The 21,097-nt window shown below is 27.8% G+C and overlaps 1 long non-coding RNA gene across 1 annotated transcript in view; it reads left to right on the top strand.

The window, feature by feature from the left end:
• LOC139426265 (uncharacterized) overlaps positions 1-20,597 on the top strand; it is a 91,934-nt gene extending 71,337 nt beyond the window's left edge. The window contains exon 3 of the long non-coding RNA XR_011637510.1: positions 20,083-20,597. This is a non-coding gene — a long non-coding RNA (uncharacterized lncRNA). The remainder of the gene's footprint in view (positions 1-20,082) is intronic.
• The last annotated feature ends 500 nt before the right edge of the window (positions 20,598-21,097 follow it).

Here is a 21,097-nt window from a genome sequence, read left to right as displayed (position 1 = left end):
TAAAATTTCGATTGTAAATTACTTCTTAATATTTTTAAAAAATGTTTAACTATGAAAAAATGGGTGGCAAAATAATAAGAGCACATGCAGACTTACTCAATGCAAAAAAAATTTTGTGTAGCAGCAAATGTTTTGGAACATTTAACATAGCAAAAGTATTGACGTGATTTTAAAGATCATGCTAGTAACTTCTAGAATTGATGCATTTTTTACACATGCAAAATTTGCATCGACAGAAATGAGTTTAGTAAGATAAATGAGTAGTCCTCTCCTCTTTAAATACCACTATAATTCTGAAAGCATTTTTAAAATGAGGGCGTTCAAATATTATAATAAAATAGCCATATATCAAAAAGTAGAATAAAACAAAGAAAAATTATAGACATATGAAAAAAAAAGGGGGGAATAATAAGTAAAAAAATAACAAACAACAGTTTAAAAAAAAAAAAGGANGATAGTTTTGTTAATATCTACTTACTTATATAAGAACATAGAAATTAAAGAATATCAGTATTCCAATATTGTTTGTGTGAAATAGGATGTATGTGCGTAATGTATGCGCTTCAAAAGAAATTTAACTAATTGATGTGAGGTTGTTCATTGAAGGCTCTATCATCACAAGAAATTTTGCTTTTTTGCAGTGAATATTTTTGTAACTGCTAAATGTCACAACAATTACTTTAGTATTAAAAAGTAATAGAAACTATTTGCAATGCTCCAGAACACTAATAATAGCAGTTTACGGATAATATCAAATTCTGTAAAACCTGTAAGTATATTTTTAAATATACTGTTTTGGTTATTTGGTTATCATCCTTTATGTTAATTATAAAAAAGTGATGAATTTGAATAAAAAATCAAAATTTTGGAGTTTGAAAATTGCTTGGGATCTAAATTTTTGATCATTTAAAAGCTATTCTAACAATGAATACTTTATGTTTTCTTAGTCCTTTATTCCCTCTTATTTTAATAATAAAATATAGATAGAATGAAAAATTCCAAATTGACGATATTTCTTTTAAAAAAATTAATAATATTTCAAGCATTTAAATCTAGGTTAAATTGGTTCATCTTAATCAATCAAGTCATTATAGCTAGAAATTAATATATTTTGAAAATAAAAATTGTTTTTCGGGTTTAAGGTGATATATTGTGACATTTCAGTTTTCGTTGCAAAAGAACTTCGAAAAGCTTTCTTTCTAAAAAAAAAAGGATTTAGCAAATAATAAATTCCTGTACTGAAACGTATTATTGTGTATTTCGTATTCGATAAAGCTTCAAGTTATACTTTCTTATTCAACCAAAGTTAAAACATTTTAATGTAAAAAATGTGCTAAAACATTAACATTATAATTACTTTTAATACTGTATGAAACAACGCATATTTTTCAATAACTTTTGTACGTATTTAAACTGTACAATTAATTTTAGATACATTAGGATAATTGCAAATATTCTACAAGCTTTTTTGATTCCAAGTAATACTTATCATACACTTAAGTCCTCCCTAATTTGTCTTCAAATGTTCAATATCCTATCCGTTTTCCTGTCATTTAACTAAATTCAAACCTTTCAAGTTTGCAGACGATATTTAGCAAACTAGTCTTTATTCTAAAGCGAAGCTGTTTAAATAATCGTCTGAACATTAGAATCTTAATTCTCTCAGTCATTACGTAGATTGATGATTTTCTGATTCCAAGATGGAGAATCCGGACTTCTAAGGATTTCCTAAGGATTTTTCTCTCATAAAGTTGAACGCAGCTGTGCCTCATTTGTTAGTTTTGATGGACGTCCTTAGTTGAGACAATCGATACGGGGCGCAAACAATCTGATATATCGATTAGACAAATAAAAAAATGATGAGCAGACACACACATGCAGCAGCAAGAATGATCGTCTTTGCTTTTCCGCTCTGTGCGTAATAGTCGTTTGTCTTTTGATGTGTTTCCCTACATTAGAGATCACTGTTAGGGAATTAATGTACCGGATAGGAAACACTACTATATCTTAGTTATGGGAAGCATATGAAAAATGCATTTTGTTACCGTGCATATTTTGATGATATTTGATTGACATGAGATGGATATTTAACATATTTGTCATAACAGAATTATGAACGGTATGGTAGACACAAGGAATATAAATGTAGTAGCATCTATCAATATATATATATATATACCCTTGTCGCTAAATGAAATTGAAGCAATGTGGAAAATACGGAAAATTACCATTTAAGTTTAAAAACATTTGAAAAATCAATATCGAGACGGAATTACAATAAAAGTTTGACAAAAGTGCTTTTATTGTTAAATGAAGTGGAGAGGAAGATTTAGTTAATTCAATAAACGTCTTGTTTTTTCCAAATATTGAGTATTATTCTGAATAAAAACAATTAACGTTTATCGTATCATAGTACTGTAACGTATTATCATAACGTTTTTTCCTTATAAATAATTATAGTACGCAGTGCTTAAATGTATATTTTTGTTTTTTAACAAAACATTTAATCATACATATAAACATCAGCAAGTAAGTAGCTCTTTGTGTCAGATAAATTTTGAAGTTAGTAGTATTTGATAATAATGTTTTGTCTAAGCTACAAACTTCTTCGGGATATGACACTTTCAAAGTATCTTTTTTGCTGAATCTTGAAATGATTGAAAAGCTTCAGAAGTTGTTAGGATTTTTCTTATTTAATTTTTGGAGCCGATATAATTTTATTTTCTGCATGCGCTTAAAATGCTTTTAAATTACGCTTCTGAAATAATATAAAAACAGTATTAGTATTTTACTACACAGAATTATTATAAATAATAATTTATTAATAATTATTATTAATTAAGAATTATTATAAATTATAATTAATCATTTAAATATTTAAAAAATTTACTAAAAATCGTTTTAAACTGTACCTTATTGAAAAAAAATTGCAGGAAATTTAGAAAAAAATAACCATAAGCAATAATTTGTGCAAAATGTAAATGATACATGGAAATTAAATTCTCTGAAGAAAATAATAAACCTTAGTTCATAAGTTGCATGAAATTTAAAGGAAGCTATACGATCGAGACTGAAGAAATCATGGCAATCAAATATAAGTTAGCAGCTTAAGACTTGGTGACTTGACTAGTATAACTCTGTTACTAAATAGAATTATTATTTTATCAATAGATTATTTCAAAAATTTACTCAAAATAAATTTTAAACTATGCCTTACTGGAAATATTTTGCAAGAAATTGAAACAATAAAACCATGCCCAATGATTTCTATGAAGCTTAAATGGTATAAAGCAATTAAATTCTTCGAAGAAAATGATAAACCTTTGTCCATGAGTTGGGTAAATTTTAAAGGAATTTATAAGATCGATCAAAACTGGAGAATCCTAACAACCAAAGCTAAATTAACAGTTAATAGACTAGGTTGATGTTTCAATTTATAAGAGTGGATTATTAAAACTTACCAAGACTTCCATTAATGCTAGAAAAATAATATAAATTTGTGCTTTTCTTACGTGAGGAATTTAGCTTAGAAAAAATATTTAAAAAAATGAACTTTGAACAAAACAATGTTTGCGAGAAATAACAATAAATGCAATTATTTGTTTTAAAAAAATTAATAATGCCAGTTTCACACTGATTGCATGGAGAATATAATTCCTTTAAAAATTATCTTACTCTATAGTACGGACGTGACATTCCCAGATAAACATTTATATGTTTACCGGAAGTTTTGGTTTTCAAAATTTAAAAGTTTTACCAAATCAAAAAGTAAATTTAACCAAACAAAAAGTTTTCATACCATGCTGAAAGGTATCATGATAATTTATCAAATGTTACCACACCTTACAAGTTTTATCGTAAATTATAAAACAATATTTTATTGTTAATTTTACCAAAATCATCACCAAAGCTCATTGGAGAAAATTACCGAGCTTTTTTGGAACAATATAAATTTTACCATATTCTGGTATTTGTTTAACCATACTTTTTCCTCAGTCTGAAACTGTTATTAAAAATAAATTGACATTGCCGATAATTCTTTTAATGTTTCCCGAAATGAAATAGCTGAAACGCTCTGAAAGGACACTTCTTTAAAAATAAAATTTTAAGTCAAGATAAAAAGATAACAATCTATGAATGGGCATTATCTTTAAAGAATAAAATAAACAGAACAAGAAAAAAAGAATTATCCCGAGGCGTATATCCTGAAACCCTCCTGTCGATGAACAAAATAGAGAGAAAAGAATCACACAAGGGAACATATTAACAAAAACGATAAATATTTTTTTTTCTTCCAAATTTAAATGTCGACAAAAATACTATCCCAACGAAATAAGAAATGCAAAGCTCTGGTGACCAGAAAGAGGGAAAAAAAGGGGAGCACAAAAATTTGAACAGCGAAAAAAAATCACAATGGGATTTGAAAAAAATAAATAAATAATTTAGACGCTGGAATTAAAAGTCAGAGAAGTTCTGCTTGGGTTAGATTGCAAGGACGCAGAAGATGTCGACAAATATAAAACGAACAGTGAATAAACTGATTCTCTTTTCTTCTAACAGGGGGCGGGAGTGTAGGTTACTTTTTACAGGAAGTGTGAACGGGAAGCTGTAATGGCATTTAAAAAGATAATACATTATGCAGAACTTTTAGAGACATGCATGTATAAAACATTTTATGTAAAAGATTGATCGACGGGAACTCTGCAATACAGCTTCAGTCTACATTTCCTCAACAATGTCGAGAAAATCTTTTTCCTAAACTAGGGGAGGGAGGAATTTGTTTCATATTCTAACCCTTATACCCGGCCCCCCTCTTTTTTTCCTGTTTGGGATCCTGGGGGTTAGCACAAAAGAAATGAAGGGTTACTCGGAAATTCGAAAAAATGAATCGATGTAAGGTTTAGAAAACTAACAGTGTTTCTGCATGAATACGAATGATTTTGGCTCGTTTCTGAAAAAGTCTTTGAATGAAAATTTTATTTCTGCATTTGTTAGTTGTTGAAACTTTGTTTTTTCTTTTTATCAAAAGATTTTTCAAATAAAATGTAATTGCTCAATTTTATTGCATTTTTTTTTATCAAATAATGCTTCAAATGAAAATTTTATTCTGGACTGGAAAATGTTTTAAATTTTATTACAGTTAACTTTTTGAGATTACCTTCATTAAACACTTATATAACAAATTTAACTTTTTTTTCAAAAAGCATAAATTTTTTGGAGAGCTAGTTTTAAACTTAGTTTATATAAATATTAAAATATTTATTTATTTTGGAAATTTAGATTTAGGCATACGTTTGTACAGTTTATGCCTCATTTATATATTTAAAAAAGTAACCAGTTTTATCTTTTTATTTGTCATATGTTGCAGCTCTTACTCTGTTTTTCAAAGTAAGAGTTTCTAATTTATTAAATTGCTTTCTTAAAAAGTAGAAAAAAGTTTTATTTCAAACGGATAAGAGAACGGATAAGATTTTGATTTTTAATGTGCAAGTTTTTAAACTTGCGATTTGACATAATGGTCTGATGAATTCGCTTCTCTTACAGAGCACGCATATTATCACTGACTCGCAAACTACCTTTTCATTTGTTCAATGCCCGTTTTTGAAGTTTGTTTTCACCGAAATTTATCATTTGTGTTTCTCAAGGACAAAAATAAACATTGGTGTTAAATTGCATCTCTTTAAATGCAATGATGAACATATACACCAACCAAACAAAGTGAAACACCTAGCTTTGTATTTCAGGGTTTATCACTTAACGGCTGTAGTAGGAGAACCACGTAATATTGACCCCTTTTAGGTGACATGATCAGAGCCTGGGCTAAGAAGGAAAGATTCATACTTTCAGAAAGATTTCAAAGCAAAATTATAAATCGAATCAGAACTATGCTAATTAAATATTAAGTATTAGGACACTTCGAATTACTTTATCATTTTATTTAAACAAGTGTATAATGTAACTATAACAACTTCAAAATATGTAATAAAGTTATAGCAACAATAACTAGCCGGTTTTAAAATAATAACTAAGCAAATTTGATAAATTTCTTTTAAAAGTAAAAATATATATCTCGTTTTATATAAAAGTAACACTATACTTTAATATGGATAAAAAAGATTATAGCATTAAATTCTCCCCATTTGGTATAATTATATGGTGACTGGGTGGAGCAGTTGGTTTGTCGTCGGCCTTCTGAGCCCAAGTCAGCGGGTTCGATCCCTGGCCCGGACACCTGATTTTCGGGATGCTGAAAATCCTCGGCGGCCATGTCGTATGAATATGCGGCATGTAAAAGATCCCTGGAGTGCCTTATTGGCTCTTGGCATTTCCGGCAAAATTAAACTCCTAGTACACTTTAAGATCCAAATAGAGTCTCGGTGCTGCCATCTAGTGTGATAGAAGCTAGGCGTCCAAATTAACATGACCAACGGTATCTCACCCATTGTGATGGTCCTGAAAGAGTGGATACCACCTCTGGAGAACGCACTAGGTCTGTTCATTGGCAAGACAGATTATGTATCGATCAAGGAATCAAAGCGAAGATGAAAAAAAGTATAATTATATACAGTGCAGTCATTTAATCGATAGAATACTTTAAAATATATATTGAGTTCTCTCTTGTACATTTTACAAGATAATTCCACTTTTATTTCGTATTTTATAACTTACAAAATTATTTAAAGACATATTCGGCTATTGATAATTATATATGCAAAATGAATTACATATAACTGATTAAACGTACGTAGACAATGCTAAAACTTAAAATTCAATAACCAGATGTAATTTTATTAAATCATATCAAAAGTATCACCGTTTCAATTATTATACGAACATTTTGTTAAAATTGCCATGGGAAAAAGAGTTATATAAGTACAGAATAACTTCCATACTCATATTCCAAAGTAACTTTAATCCAATTACTTTAACTTCTTCCAATTTCATTAGCACATATTTAATTGGAATGAAGCAGAAACGTGTCTAATTTAATTTGACGCTAACTTACTGAATTTTCCATTTCAACCCGCTGTCAATGATACTTATGATTATCAATGCATCCAGGAGGAACTTATACAAGAGGCCTCTTTCAAAGGCTAAAGGAGAAAGTCTTTTGTAAATAATCTTTTTGCCTTTAGTTTAATTTAGTGTTTAATTTCTACTTCACACTTTTGCAGTTCACTAACTCGCATCGGAGAGAATATTTATTAGATTCAATTTGGATGAAATTCTTTTGCGTCCATGCATTGTTTATAAAATTAGTAAATGTTAGCAAAAGACCTTCTAAATGGACAAATGTTTATTTTGTCTATAAACTTCGTCTTACCATGCACTAAGAAGAACTAATAGGAGAAGAGTTTAATTGTTCTTCCAGTAAAATTTTTTGAATATTTCTACGCTAATGAGTTAATTATAATGTAATGCTACTGTAAACTTTAAGTTCACAATGTTTATTTACATGCTTTCTTTTATAATGAACATTAATTTTGTTTCTAGCTTAATTGTACTATTAACTTTATGATTATGGAAACTTTAATTACTATAAAATTATTATACAATGCTACTGTAAACTTTAAGTTCACGATGTTGATTTATATGTTATATTTTTACACAAAATTTCATTTCTCTTTTGATGTTACTGTAAACTTAATGTTAATGCAAATTTTAATTACAATAAGTTTATTATATAATGCTACTATGAACTGAAATTCTTATTTATATGTTTTCCTTTGTAATGATCATTAAATTCCCTTCTCGTTTAAAGGGATTAATAAACATACTTTTTAAAAAAAATAAATTTCAGATTTAGGGCAATTATTAGTCTTTAAAATATTGCAATGAGTATTTTTATTGTTATTAAAGTTGCAGTAAATTTGCATGATGCAATGGATTAAATTACTGATATTATGGTAAAGTATTGAACAGATTTTTCTAAGTGCTTACAAATCCTGTAAAAACTTATGGAACTTATTATAGAACAAGTTATGAAAACAAACTTCAGAAATTTTAGTTGTTATATCTTGGCAGAATAGCCGGAACATCATGCAAAGCAGCCGGTTCATGAAGAATAAACTCTGGAAATTCGCTTCATTATTTTGTCGATTAAGAATATATAGTAGTTTTTCTTCATTTTTTAATTTGATTTACCGAAAGTTACATAAGTTCATTTTCAATAACTAAATTAGATTTTAATAAAACATTTACGCATTCAGGTACAAAAGTTATGTTGCTTCTCAGATAACTTTTCCATTTAAAGAACCACAAATATTTACAAATAAATAAAGATAATATTCTAAGTATATCCTTATATTTTTACTACATGCTTTTATTAGTTACAAGCCCTTTTCCTTCTACAAAAGAGGTTATACTTCGTTCAGCTGGACAAGAACAAATAAGGTAGCCACGTTTTAAAATTTGTAAAGAAAAATTTATTTTTTAAGTTCCAGAATGTGTTTGGTGTACAAATCAAGCTTTATTGACTTATAAATGCATGACAAGCTTATATAATAATTAAAGATAAGATTTTGTTTCACGCACTGTAAGAATTTTTATTCTAAAATTATTGATAAATAAATGGCGGCAGTATGTTTTATCTGCAGTAGTTTACGGTAAAGAACATTTTTTACATTTACGGCTTCAGAATTTTAATTCTAAAATTATTGTAAAATAACCGGAAGCAGTATGTTTTATCTGCAGCAGTTTACGGTAAAGAACATTTTTTTTACATTTACAGCTTTTAAGCCGTTAAAAACTAGTATGGTTATGGAACCAAAAATAAAAAAACCACATGGTTTTCTATCCATTTACAACTAGCGCGTTTTTAATTTGTTTAAAAAGAAATTTAACTATACATAGGAGCTATGCTTTCGTTAGCTAATGGACATTGGAAAAGTACAGGATACTGGAAACTTTTCATTTGTTGAAGGGAATGGAAGAAATATTATGGTGTCGACACTAGGATTCGAACCCCATTTCTGTCAGCCATGAGACAGATAGATTAACACTCTCGACTATAATATGTTCGCAGTTGCAAGGAGCTATGGGACTTCATTAGGCAAGCTTAGTTGGTGCGATAAAATTCTAGTTGTTTAACCATATCAAGAGAAAGCAGTTAATAAACGCTTTTCGCATAGTTAACAATTTGATTATCATTTTTTTATGGTTATGTGACTGTTTTGTTTAAATGTGGTAAAATAACAAGTAAATAAATTATTATATAACCATTCTTTCCGAAAAACTTTTCTCACAAATTTTTCTCACATGAAAATCATAATATATTGAGAAAAATGCTTCATGAATATTTTTTGTTGAAATTATGTTTAAGTAATCTTGTTAATTTAACCTATAGAGTTAGATCTTTCATAGCGGCAATTTTTCTGTAAGATAATTAAGATATTGTCTGGTAACGAAGTTAAAAATAAATAATTTTCTCTAAAGTAATGTTTCTGAAAATTTTAACAACGCTGTATGCATGCATTAATTAGGAAAGCTTGATGAATTATTTCCTTTCAAGCTACTGAAAAAAAAAGAAAACTTCTTTACCATTAATGCCTTTTTTTCAGCAAAAAAAGATTAAATAAATAATGACGTATTACTTTATCATACAGCTGAAATGCAGTTAATAAATTTAATTTATTAAGAAACAGCTTTCTTCAAAATGTTTATATGTTTAAGCAATTACCGTTTTTTCACGAAAATAAATTAATGATATTGCAAGCTTTATAACTTTATTTTTTTCATCAGAAAGCCATTTAATGCACCTGCTTCATCAAAAGGCTTAAGACAAGTCAGAATCCATGTTAATTAAAAAATGTATATACATTTCTTTAATCAAGAAATATTAATTAAATATCACATTTAATTATAATGATTCTCTTACAATTTATTAATTCATTACATTGCAAGAATTGCAATGTATTTAGCAGAATAGGCATAAGTTTAACATTATTTTTATATTTGCATTCAAGAATACAACTGCGTATTGTTAATTTGTAACTTTATTTGTAATTTTGTTTTGTTAAACTTATATGGCGTAGAAATATATATAAACATTTATAGATATCGATTATTTCGCTTTACATTCTAATGATTTTATTTCCTATATCTTGTTTCAATTGACAAAATAGGCATTGCAAAATATTAAGTACTGATTAAAAATATCATTAGAAGCATACGGAACAGTGCACTTAAATTTAAAATTCAAGATATTAATATTTGTAAATTTGTTTTCATTCTATTCTTCATTAGGGAAGCAGAATTTCTGGAATCAATTTGGAACAATATCTTCATCAATTTAAAATTGTATGTGATCCTAACACAAACTTAATTTCAAATGTTTACAAACGAATTAGCATATATAAAGTAGACAAAAAGTTGTCAAAACCTTAGTTAAAAATTTTATACACTATTAAATGAATGGAAAAAGCTGCAAATTTATTTTTGAAAGTTAAAAATTAACTTTTGAAAGTCCACTTTTGAAAGTTAAAAAGTAGAATAAGCTTCTATACAGTTTAAAAAAATAAGCAATCAAAGTTTCGGATATTAAAAAAACTATTTTTTTCATTTTATTTCGCAATTTACATAAATTTACCTGAATTTTGAAAAATGAATTATTTATAATTTTCAAGAATCTTATATTTGTGTTTGCTTTTCTATCTGCAGATCGGCAAACTAATTTTGTGAAGGAAAGTTTTGTTTGTTGAGGAAAGTATAAATTCAGGATGCTGAGCAAGAACACAAATTTAATGGCAGAGTTATGTTCAATATATATATTATTCTATGAAATAAACCCCACATCTTTTAATTAATTGGACAAAATCATCAAAAATTTGGCAAGTGTATCCAAAAGTTTAGACAGAATAATTTTAAAAAAATACCACCAATGCATGAGATGGTAATTGTTTTTAAAGATGGTTACACATATTAAAAAAACTTGCTACAAAGTACAAGCTACTTATGCAGAGCTATACAATGAAATTTGTTTCTTTTCTTTACAAAGAGTGTATATCCTTGAGAGAGATTTTTTTTCCGAAACACTAGTTGGGGCTGTGACTAGATCGTAATGTTTAACTAGATAGTAATTTAACTGTACTTCAGTAAAAATAATTAGCAATTTCCCTTCAATAAAGATTTATTTTGTGTCACAAATTACTGTTTAACCGAAGAACTGACGGAATTGAAATCTGTCACACCAAGATTTTGGGAAGGCGGGTGTAAAAAACATCAAAACTTATTTCATTGTGGGGGAAAAATAGAGAAGTAATAAAATGGGTAACAGAAATGCCTCTTCAATCATGATTTGTAAAATTTAGTAGATATTTTCGCTATCTTCTCGCTACAATACTAATTTGCAAACCTCATTACTTATACTTTTTTCATTTTGGAAAAAAGAGAACACTTTACAAATATACATAAAGGGTAGTCTTTGCAAAACACCCAGTAAATATCTCATTTTATTTTCTATCAAAATATATGACTGTATAATTGTTTGCTGCACTATAAAACAGCAGAAAAGAAGGCTAAAATTATACCTTTGTAACCGTTTATTAATTTATTACGCCCGGTGGCTGAGCGGTAGTGCTTCGCGTTGTCGTGCCACAGGTCCCTGGTTCGCTCCTCGAGCCGGGCAAGGTTGACTCAGCCTTTCATCCCTTCAGTGGGTCAATAAATGAGTACCAAGCATGTTTGGGAACTTAACACTAGGGGTTTCGCGTTCGAATGACCACCTAACCGGAACATCTGCCCCTGCACCCCAGAGCCCAAAGGTCAAGAAAATTCAGATGGGCACAGTAGGCCTTTTCCCTCTATGGGCTGTCGCGCCGCTGAGTTTAGTTTAGTAATTTATTCATTAATTTATTCATTAATTTATTATTACATTCATTAATTATTAATTACATTCATTAATTTTTTATTTATTAATTTATTCCTTCATTAATTTATTTCAATTAACTGATTTATCTGCTACATGCATCTCCCTATTCCAAAATGCAATAAACCGAATTGTTACAATATGTGGACTCTTCTTATGGAATTTGATATAAATGATAGCTCCACAGAAGCTACCATATCTTAAAATCTACTTTAATAACAATTCTTGCAAATCGTCATTTTAAAACTAACCCCATCCACTCCCCCCTCTTCCAATTTGCAGTCTAATGATTGGAGGAATCATTAACTTTCAACCGAAATCCGGCACAAAATGACCTTCCCGAGATTCCTCCAATCTCATGGTTCTGGCATTTTTCGCGACCGTCAGCTAGAAAATTTTCATTCCACGAACATTTTTATGACATCGATATATCCCGGCAGTCTCCCCCCCCCCTTTTCAACGCAAAATCCCGGAGCTGTCGCATTTTTAAATTCTATTCCAGCCCACCCCCGCGCTTCAACCTTCAAATAGAAGCACAAAGAAATAAACTGAAGAGGGGGACCCTTCGCCGTGTTTTCGGCTGAGAAACTTTGGATTCGAATTCTCTCATTTACATTTTAATTCGATAAAACCCAGAAGTAGCAAAAGGGGGGGAGGACGGGGAGAAGAGGTGAAGGACCGTCGATTTCAGAATCCCGAAATTCGGTGTTGAATTTTACTCCGCAGGGAAGTACTGCTCAAAATTGCGAATTTAATTCTGGTGACAGAAATATATGTGTTAGGATAGTTCGAATTTAAAAGAACAACGGTTTACAAAGCATTCTAAGGTATAATCATTCCCCACATTATTCCTTTTCATTTGCAAAACTAATGAAAATAATTTCCAAATAATTCCTAAAGACAGTAAATAAACATTGATATAAATATATGAATGAACATTTAAGTACTTTTATGATCGTATCATAACTTTTATTTTATATTTAAAGCTAGTTAATAAAATATTAAATTAATCATTTCGGAAAGTGTTCTTAAAATCTGCATTTTGATTTCAACTCAAAAATAGATTTAGAGCACTAATCTTAATTGTTGTACTGCTTTTGAGAGGCAGGAGAATTTTTTAAAGCAAGAGGAAACTTATGTTTTATAATTTAAATTGTTGAAGTGGATTATTTTGTAAGATAGCGTCAAATTTAAAGTATGCTGAGCGGTTTCGTGTACAGTTACTAAAAACATCTTTTACATTTATATTGCTTCAATGTAATCATTATAACTCAAAACAAGGATTTTTCCACTTAATCATTTAAAAAACTGCATATAATACTATTTCAATTATAATATTAATCAAAATATTATTCGAATTAAAGAATGAAACTGGTTTACACAAATTTAGAAAAAAAATAGATAAATAATATTTAAATTTTTCTCGTTTTCTGCTAGAATAAAATTTCTGACTTTCTAAATCAAAATATTATTCTTTAATTTCAATACCATGCTACAAAAATTGGAATTGTAACTAAATAGCAAAATAAATAAGTTTCGTTAAAAGTTCGTAAAATCAAATTTGCTTAAGCAATAAAAGGTATACAAGCTGTAAACTAATAGGAAATAGTGTGAGAAAAATTTCAAAACGTTAAAAAAAAACTTTATGTAGTTAAACAAAATACGAAAATTCAAGCACTATAAATATTTATTTAGAAGTTTCCAAAAATAATTTAGTGTATTTGTGCAATTGTAAACTTTTTATTAATATTTGCTGTAATTATATATTGTTTAGTTATTTACTATTTTTTCATGTAAAGTATTGTTTTATTTCTTTAATATTATAAAAAAAAGTATTGCAAATATAGCGCATTTTTAGTAATTTAGTTTGTATTAAGTTTGAAAATGAATCAAATCATTAATGAGCATACCAAAAACAGTATAAGCTATTATTCATATAATATCTAATTTTATTTTAAATAAGTATCCATTTAATTTTTGATATTTAATATGCATGAAAACGATATTTCATTAGATTATATGTCCTCATTGAAATTTTCCGGCACAGTATTTTTTATCTTCTTGGTTTAAACGATAACCCTAAACAACTTATTTTTATGTTTAAGAGAAAATAGTTGTTTTTATTATTATTGTGAATCTTTAAATATGCCTAAGATAATTTCAAGGAGAATTTAAATTAGTGTAAATGCAAAATCTGTCGCAAAAAATAATTTTTTTTTAAACCATTGACGCATTTACTAAACTTCAAATGATTTAAAAATTTTATAATTTCCTGGCGAAAATATTTGAACTCTTTCATGAATTCTGAACTTTAATTAAGACATTGGACAGTCATATACCGCATGCGCGAAGGAAAAATACTGTTTTTTTTTTTGTACATAAGTATAAAACTTTTTTATAGCAAGAACGAAAATCTGTAATAAGAAATAATAAATTTAGGAAATATAATTTCTTTTTCAGTGCAAAGAGATATTTTTTTTGTGAATTTTGAACCAGAATATTCACATGGTCACAGAATGAGGACAAAATAGAAAACCTCTTCTCCGTTTTGATAAAAATATTAAAAATAAAAATTAAAAAAAAAACTTCTTTAAAACATGATTAAAAAGTCTTGATAAAAGAAATTAAATTTTTTGTGAGAATAATATTGTTATATTAAACATAAAGTTTTAAGCATAATATTACGGAAGTCTGTAAGAGTGTTTTTTTTTTCCGTTTTACTCAAGCAGTTAAGAGTTTTCATAAGCTCTGAGCCAAACCTTTTTGTGGTTATAGAGCATGAATAATAAAAACTAATCTCGTCCTTATGTGCACAAATAAATAAGAAACATAAAAATTTGGAAAAAAAATTGATAATGAATAAATTTCTTGGAACCGATGAAGTAGTAAGTAAAGTTTACTGGAAAAATGAAAAAAAAAGCACTTATTTTAAATTAAACATAAAATATTTAAAATAGTACTACAAAACGCGTTAAAGTTATCATTTCTGATGCCTTTTCTTTTCCATTTATGCTGCAATAAGATATTTTCCCCATGAATATTGGGCAATCGGCCATAGAGCGTTAACAGACAAGAAAAACTTTTATTTTTTGCATATTAATAAATCAAACAAAAAATAAAACAAATTTTAATTATGAAAATACTTTACCAAAACTAAAAAAAAATCTGCTAAAAAAAGAATGCAAGTTTTTTAATAGAATAATAGTTTTAAATTAAACAAGAGTTTTAGTAATTTTATTATGTTAAAATATGACTTTTTTTCTTCCTTGTTTGGAGGAAAGAGATAAAATTTTTCATGAATTCTGAGTCAGAACATTTATACGGTCATAGAGCGTGAACAAAATAGAAAAACTCTTGTCCTTTTGTATATAAATATATATTTACTTTTTTTTATTTTCTTCATAGCCTTTGAATTTTTCATATCTTTCTGGTACCAAAGATTTCCTCATCCCAGTGGACAAGTACCACTTCCCCTATCACCCTCCCCCTTTACCTTACAACATACCTTATGTTGTTGAGCGAAGAGGAAAAGAACTGAAAAAAAAAATTCATTTTTATGGAATCTAAAATGTTACAGAAACAGTTGCCTCCATTTTATGGAAACTGAAATAGCAGAATGTGTTTATGTTTCTTTATGGAAAAATATTTGGATTTAAATCTGTAAATACATTCTCAAATATACTTTGAATTTTAAAGTAGGACAATTTTATAATGTTTGATATTTATTCTGAAATTTTGTTACCTGTTTGTAGAAATACTTCCGTAATACAAAGATAGTTCACTACTCACGTACTGAAACATTAATTTTATACAACTTGTATTTTCAGAGGAATTGAATATGAAAATAAATAATTTTTATAAATTTCAGCAAGTGAATATCAAATTTGTCGTGAGAAGTGATGAATAATTTATTTTCAATATTTATTTTGCATTGGATATTTTTTACTTTCCTATCACAAACAATATTCTCCATTACAAAAGCAAAGAGCTCAAAATTTTACCAATTTACCATTTATTCATCTAAATCCATATTCTCAGATGCAATTCTAATATACCCCTTATGTAACATTTTTGATGAATAAATCAATGCCTAAAAGTTTCTTCAATACATCTGAAACAAAGAAGCATTCGTTTATTCGAGTGACTAGAGAAATGCTTAAAATTTGTTAACAAAATATCATAAATTTCTCTGAGACATCGCAAATGAGTTGTTTTAATAATCAATGAAGTTTTCTTGTGTAAAATATTGTGCTGCCATCTATGTTTTGAAGAGGTAATTAATCCATTAGTGAATGGCCGAGAAATAAAAGATTATTTTTACGATTGTATTATCTGTATAATAAATATTCCGATACTTCAAGTCAAAATAAAGTAAATCTATGAAATTTTCTTTCAAGCCTTTAAAATATCTACTTCATTTTCATTGCAATATTAATATTAAGTTTAGTAAAATCACATAAAGTGAAATTGCAAAAATAAATTTGAAATAGATCATATTTTAATTTATTACACTCAATAAAACTTTTTAGAGACGTTGTTGTAGGTAACAAATATATTCTGATGTTATTTTCTAGCAAAGAGGATTATTTCATCAGCAGTCAAAGCTTAAAATCTCGAAAACAATTTCTTTAAAAGGAGATTTTGAATACCTAAAATCACGAATTATCTTCGAATAAATTTATTTGTAAATGAACTTAGCGAAAGTAAATATTTGTTGAATTATTCATTGTATTCAAAATGAGAATAATGAAAGTTATTATCAGTTGAAAATTCCGTTTCTAAACTCGGAATTAATGGTTTATGCAAATTTTAAGCTCGCTCCTCGATACTCTAATTTGTGAATATTCATTAATGTTGACAATATTAAGATTTCTGATCTTTTAGTAATTTAAAATTCTTTGTTTTAAAGCAATTAAGTCAGATTCTTTGAAGCGTTTAGTTTTCCATATGATTTATACGCTTAAGAATGCAAGTAATTTAGATTCATGCATATTTGGATTTAAAACCTAAAAATTGAAAGGTATAAAATTTATGAAACAGCAATTTATTATTTTCTCCGGCAATTGATGAAGTAAAACTTCCATTAATTAAAGTTACATATTTTTGTATAAAATCAGACTGAAAAATAATGGATTTGTAGCTAACTTCAGCTATTTGATTCATTAGGGATTTTTTATTAAATTTTTTTTACTTGTTTAAAGATCTAATTTGGGAAGATTGAATACGTCTATGAATAGCCAAATTTATCTCTAAAAGAGTATTCACAATACAGTTTGATATATCTTTCGTCTAAATATAACGAAATAACAGACCCCAGTTCCTTTTCTTCAGGGAGTTATTTCTCATCTTATTACGCAAATTACGGAAGAATGAGGTGACAAAGAATTCTTCAATTAATCAATACTCGTACCTCTGATGCTCAGAGTATGAAGCGCTCGTCTCACAATGAGGTATGCCAGGTTCGAATCCCAGCGGTGAGTGGTTGGTACGAATTCTTCTCTCAGCTCATATTGACCACTGTGTTGACGAAAAATATCCTCTATGGTAGATGGATCATGGTTCGAATCACCTTGCCGTCAGGCTAATTGTTTGAGATTTTCTTGGTTTCCCTCTACATGTGACGCAAATTCAGGTTAGTTCCAACAAAAAAAAAAGCCTCATTGAAGACTAGTTTGTACAGATGCTTAATCAGGGAGTTTTCTTGTCTTCCGGATTGGGCTCATAATTACAAGGCTATGGAATTGATCATTGATAGTCGTGAACACAGAATTGGGTTATAAAATGAAATAAATTTAGCCAATACTCAAATTTCCCTCATGTTAATTTATCCGATATGCTTAACAACGTGCGATAAAAATCTTGACGAAAATATTTAATTCAATTATCTTAGTAACTTTTTGAAAATTTCTTAACCCATTCAATATGATGATTTAATCACTGTAAAAAAAATTGAATGCCAAGCAACTTCTCGTTGTATCACTCGCTATTTATTTTGCGTTGCAAAGTGTCAATTAAAAAACCTGTATAAACACGTTATTTCGTACTGCACTTATATAATTGTGATGCATTATCGTGTAAGGTAGTAATTGAAATGAAGGTTATAATAAATAAATGTTCTAATTGAAATTTTAGTAAGTTTGAGCAAAAAAATTTTAAAAGCGTTTACGATTATGACAGAAAACGAATATTGTGACCTATTCGAATTGTAATTTCAGAATTCGAAAAATTTTGGAAACTCCTTCAAACAGCTTGCGTTATTGTATTCGCGCATTTTGAGATGTAACTCTCAACCAAAAGGGAGCTTTCTTAAGATTAATAAAAGAGCGTTTGTTATTAAAACTGTTTTTCATTCCGCAAACACTCAACGATTGCCTTTAGCACCTTCATCGTTTGAGAATTAACTGAAAATTAGAAAACTAAAGAGATAATTAGATAACTGATCATCTTAATCCATTGAAATCTAAATTAGAATTAGATGAAATCGAGAGTTAGATAACTAAACTGAAAATTTGATATTTTAGCAACTTCATCTATTGAAAACTAAATGAGAATTAGATTACTAAGCTGTGAATTAGATAACTAAACACTTTCACCTATTGAGAACGAACCGAGAATAAGATATTTAAAAAATTAATCAGATAACGAAACAATTTAATGTTGTATATTTAAAATATACTGAAGTAAGATTACGTAATAAGCATTATAAATATTCGATGATAGCTCACTAGTGCAGGGGATAGTTAAAATAACAAAATTAGACCTGCAGACATTTCAGAATAAGTAAACTTATCATTATTATCAATGTTATTATTTTTTGACGAAATTAAATTTATTATACTTAAAATAGAGAAATTAAAATAACAAAAAACTGTATGTATTTACAATTGCTTTGAAATAATTAGTTCATCTGATCAAACAGCATAATTATTACATATTACTATTATTTTTTCCTAAAAATTTATAATTAAAGCTGTCTCTTTTGAATATCGCACACTTTCCATACATATAATTCATATAAATTTCTTATCTTTCTTTTTTTTCATATCTTTGAACATTTTAAAGTTTATAGTGGTCTATTTAGAATCAAATATTAAAGTAATATTTCCTAGTATGCACCGATGCTTAATTGATGGTCTTTTGAAAGCAAATTTTATGGCATAAGTTTGATACCACTTTAAATGTTTGGATACATTTTCCCACTATGAGAAACTAACAGTTCTGACTAAACACATAATATTAATCAAAAGAAAATAAATATCTGCTCTAAGATAGATAATTATTTCCCTGATCAAAAGATCTGAGATAGTTTGATATTTAAGCACTTACTAACTTTGTTAGATTGATGTTAAACGTACTCCATTTATTTTAAGGTTGTATTGTGAAATTATTAAGCATAAATTTTATATTCTAATTCCTTTTTTAATAGCATAATTATTCAATATTACCATTTTGTTTTTTATGATTTGTAAACGCCTCATCATGCACTGAGAAAAAAAGTATGGTCAAAACTACAAGAATATAGTAAAATTGGCCGTCTTTTTTGGCTCTATGGGAACACCAAAACTCTCGGTAATTTTTAACCAAATGCTTTGGTAAATATTTTGGTAAAATAAACGTGAAAATATGGCTAATATAATATTTGATAAATGTGGTAAAAGCTTATTAATTTTAATATGATACATAAGAAAAAAGTATGAAAACTATTTATTTGATTAAATTAACTCTTCGCTTTTGATTTTTTTACTAAATGTGTAGTAATACAAACGAAAAATTTGAAAATTAGATATTTTGGTAAACAATTATATGAACCGAGAAATAACCAAATGAATGTTATAAATACCGTATATTTTAATTTTATTACTCAAAAAAATTTTTTTTTACCAAAAATGTTATTGTGCTACAATACAATATTGTTATCAGATTTTTATTCATGGGAATAATGCAATAATCCAAATTAATGAAAATTCTAAATATTTATCTATTATTATGTAATTATTATTATTATGCTTTTATTATTAAGTATTTTTTATGAAAATTGAGCGAAAAATAAGTATAAGTGAAAATTAAATTTATATTCAGGTTTGTTTTCAGTTCACTTTGCTATACTACTGATAATATTCCGCATAACTATCTCATTCTATATTGATATATAAAAAAAACAACCTTGTTTTTATATAGCTGAAACTGTCTATAACTATATCCATTCTTTTTCATAGCCGGAGCTAAAAGTCATCCAATGTTCATATCTGGAGGAGATCTAAAACAAAAGAGGAAATGTAAACAAAGAGAAGGCTTCTTCAGTGTTCCCGGGAGAGAAGAAAAATAGGGTGGATTCTGAGTACACAGAAGATGGAGAAGGCATTAGAAAGATGGGGAATGGAAAAAAGATAACTTCGTGTCTGAGTACCAAGCCATGATTGTCCAAACGCAATTCTTGTACATATTATATATACCAAGAACTGTGTATGGACATCAATGCTTGAGGCCAGAATACTTCTTGGAGTCCCTTACTCGTGGTTGTATAATTTTCCATCTATTTAGTTTTTAGAATTTAGTTTTTTTTTAAGTTTAGAAGCAATATTAGATTTAATGCAGTTATTCGTCGGTAGATAAAGGATGTTTCTCAAATACCGCCCATAATGTACATTATTAGGATACCTGTCAGAAATGAGCGGAATATTTTAGGAATCATATGATAATACCTAATAGAGAGAAAAATAAAGAATAAAAATCCTATTGAATTACTTGTGGTTAAGATGGATAGAAAATAACAGAGCCTGATAATTAGTTGATGGTTGAAAATACATAGCGTTTCTTATTACCATCTTCCAATTCCTAATTCTTTTTTAAGTCAATTAAACGGGTTTAAATGCTTTTAGCTCCATCTTTTTTTAAATAGCTTCAAAAGCATTTTAGTTTTCCCTCTTTTATATATTGACATATCCAAAAATGCATGTTTGCTTTACTTAAATTTTGACAAATATTCTATATTATAAGTAAATAAAAAATTAATAAATGATAATATATATATATAAATAAATATACATATATATTGTACATATGTTCAGTAAATCTGTTCTCATGCAATGTATGTATGATTCATTCATACATTGTGCATATTACATTCATTGGGATAACATGTATATACAGATGTAAAATTTGTACGAAACATTATGTATGCACATCTATACTCTTTTATCTATATATATATATATATATAGTCAATTCGCT

The sequence above is a fragment of the Parasteatoda tepidariorum genome, chromosome 8 (assembly GCF_043381705.1).
Source record: "Parasteatoda tepidariorum isolate YZ-2023 chromosome 8, CAS_Ptep_4.0, whole genome shotgun sequence".
NCBI classification, from domain to species: domain Eukaryota; kingdom Metazoa; phylum Arthropoda; class Arachnida; order Araneae; family Theridiidae; genus Parasteatoda; species Parasteatoda tepidariorum.
The sequence above is the reverse complement of the archived record's forward strand: the minus strand, read 5'-3'. Positions and strand labels throughout refer to the sequence as shown.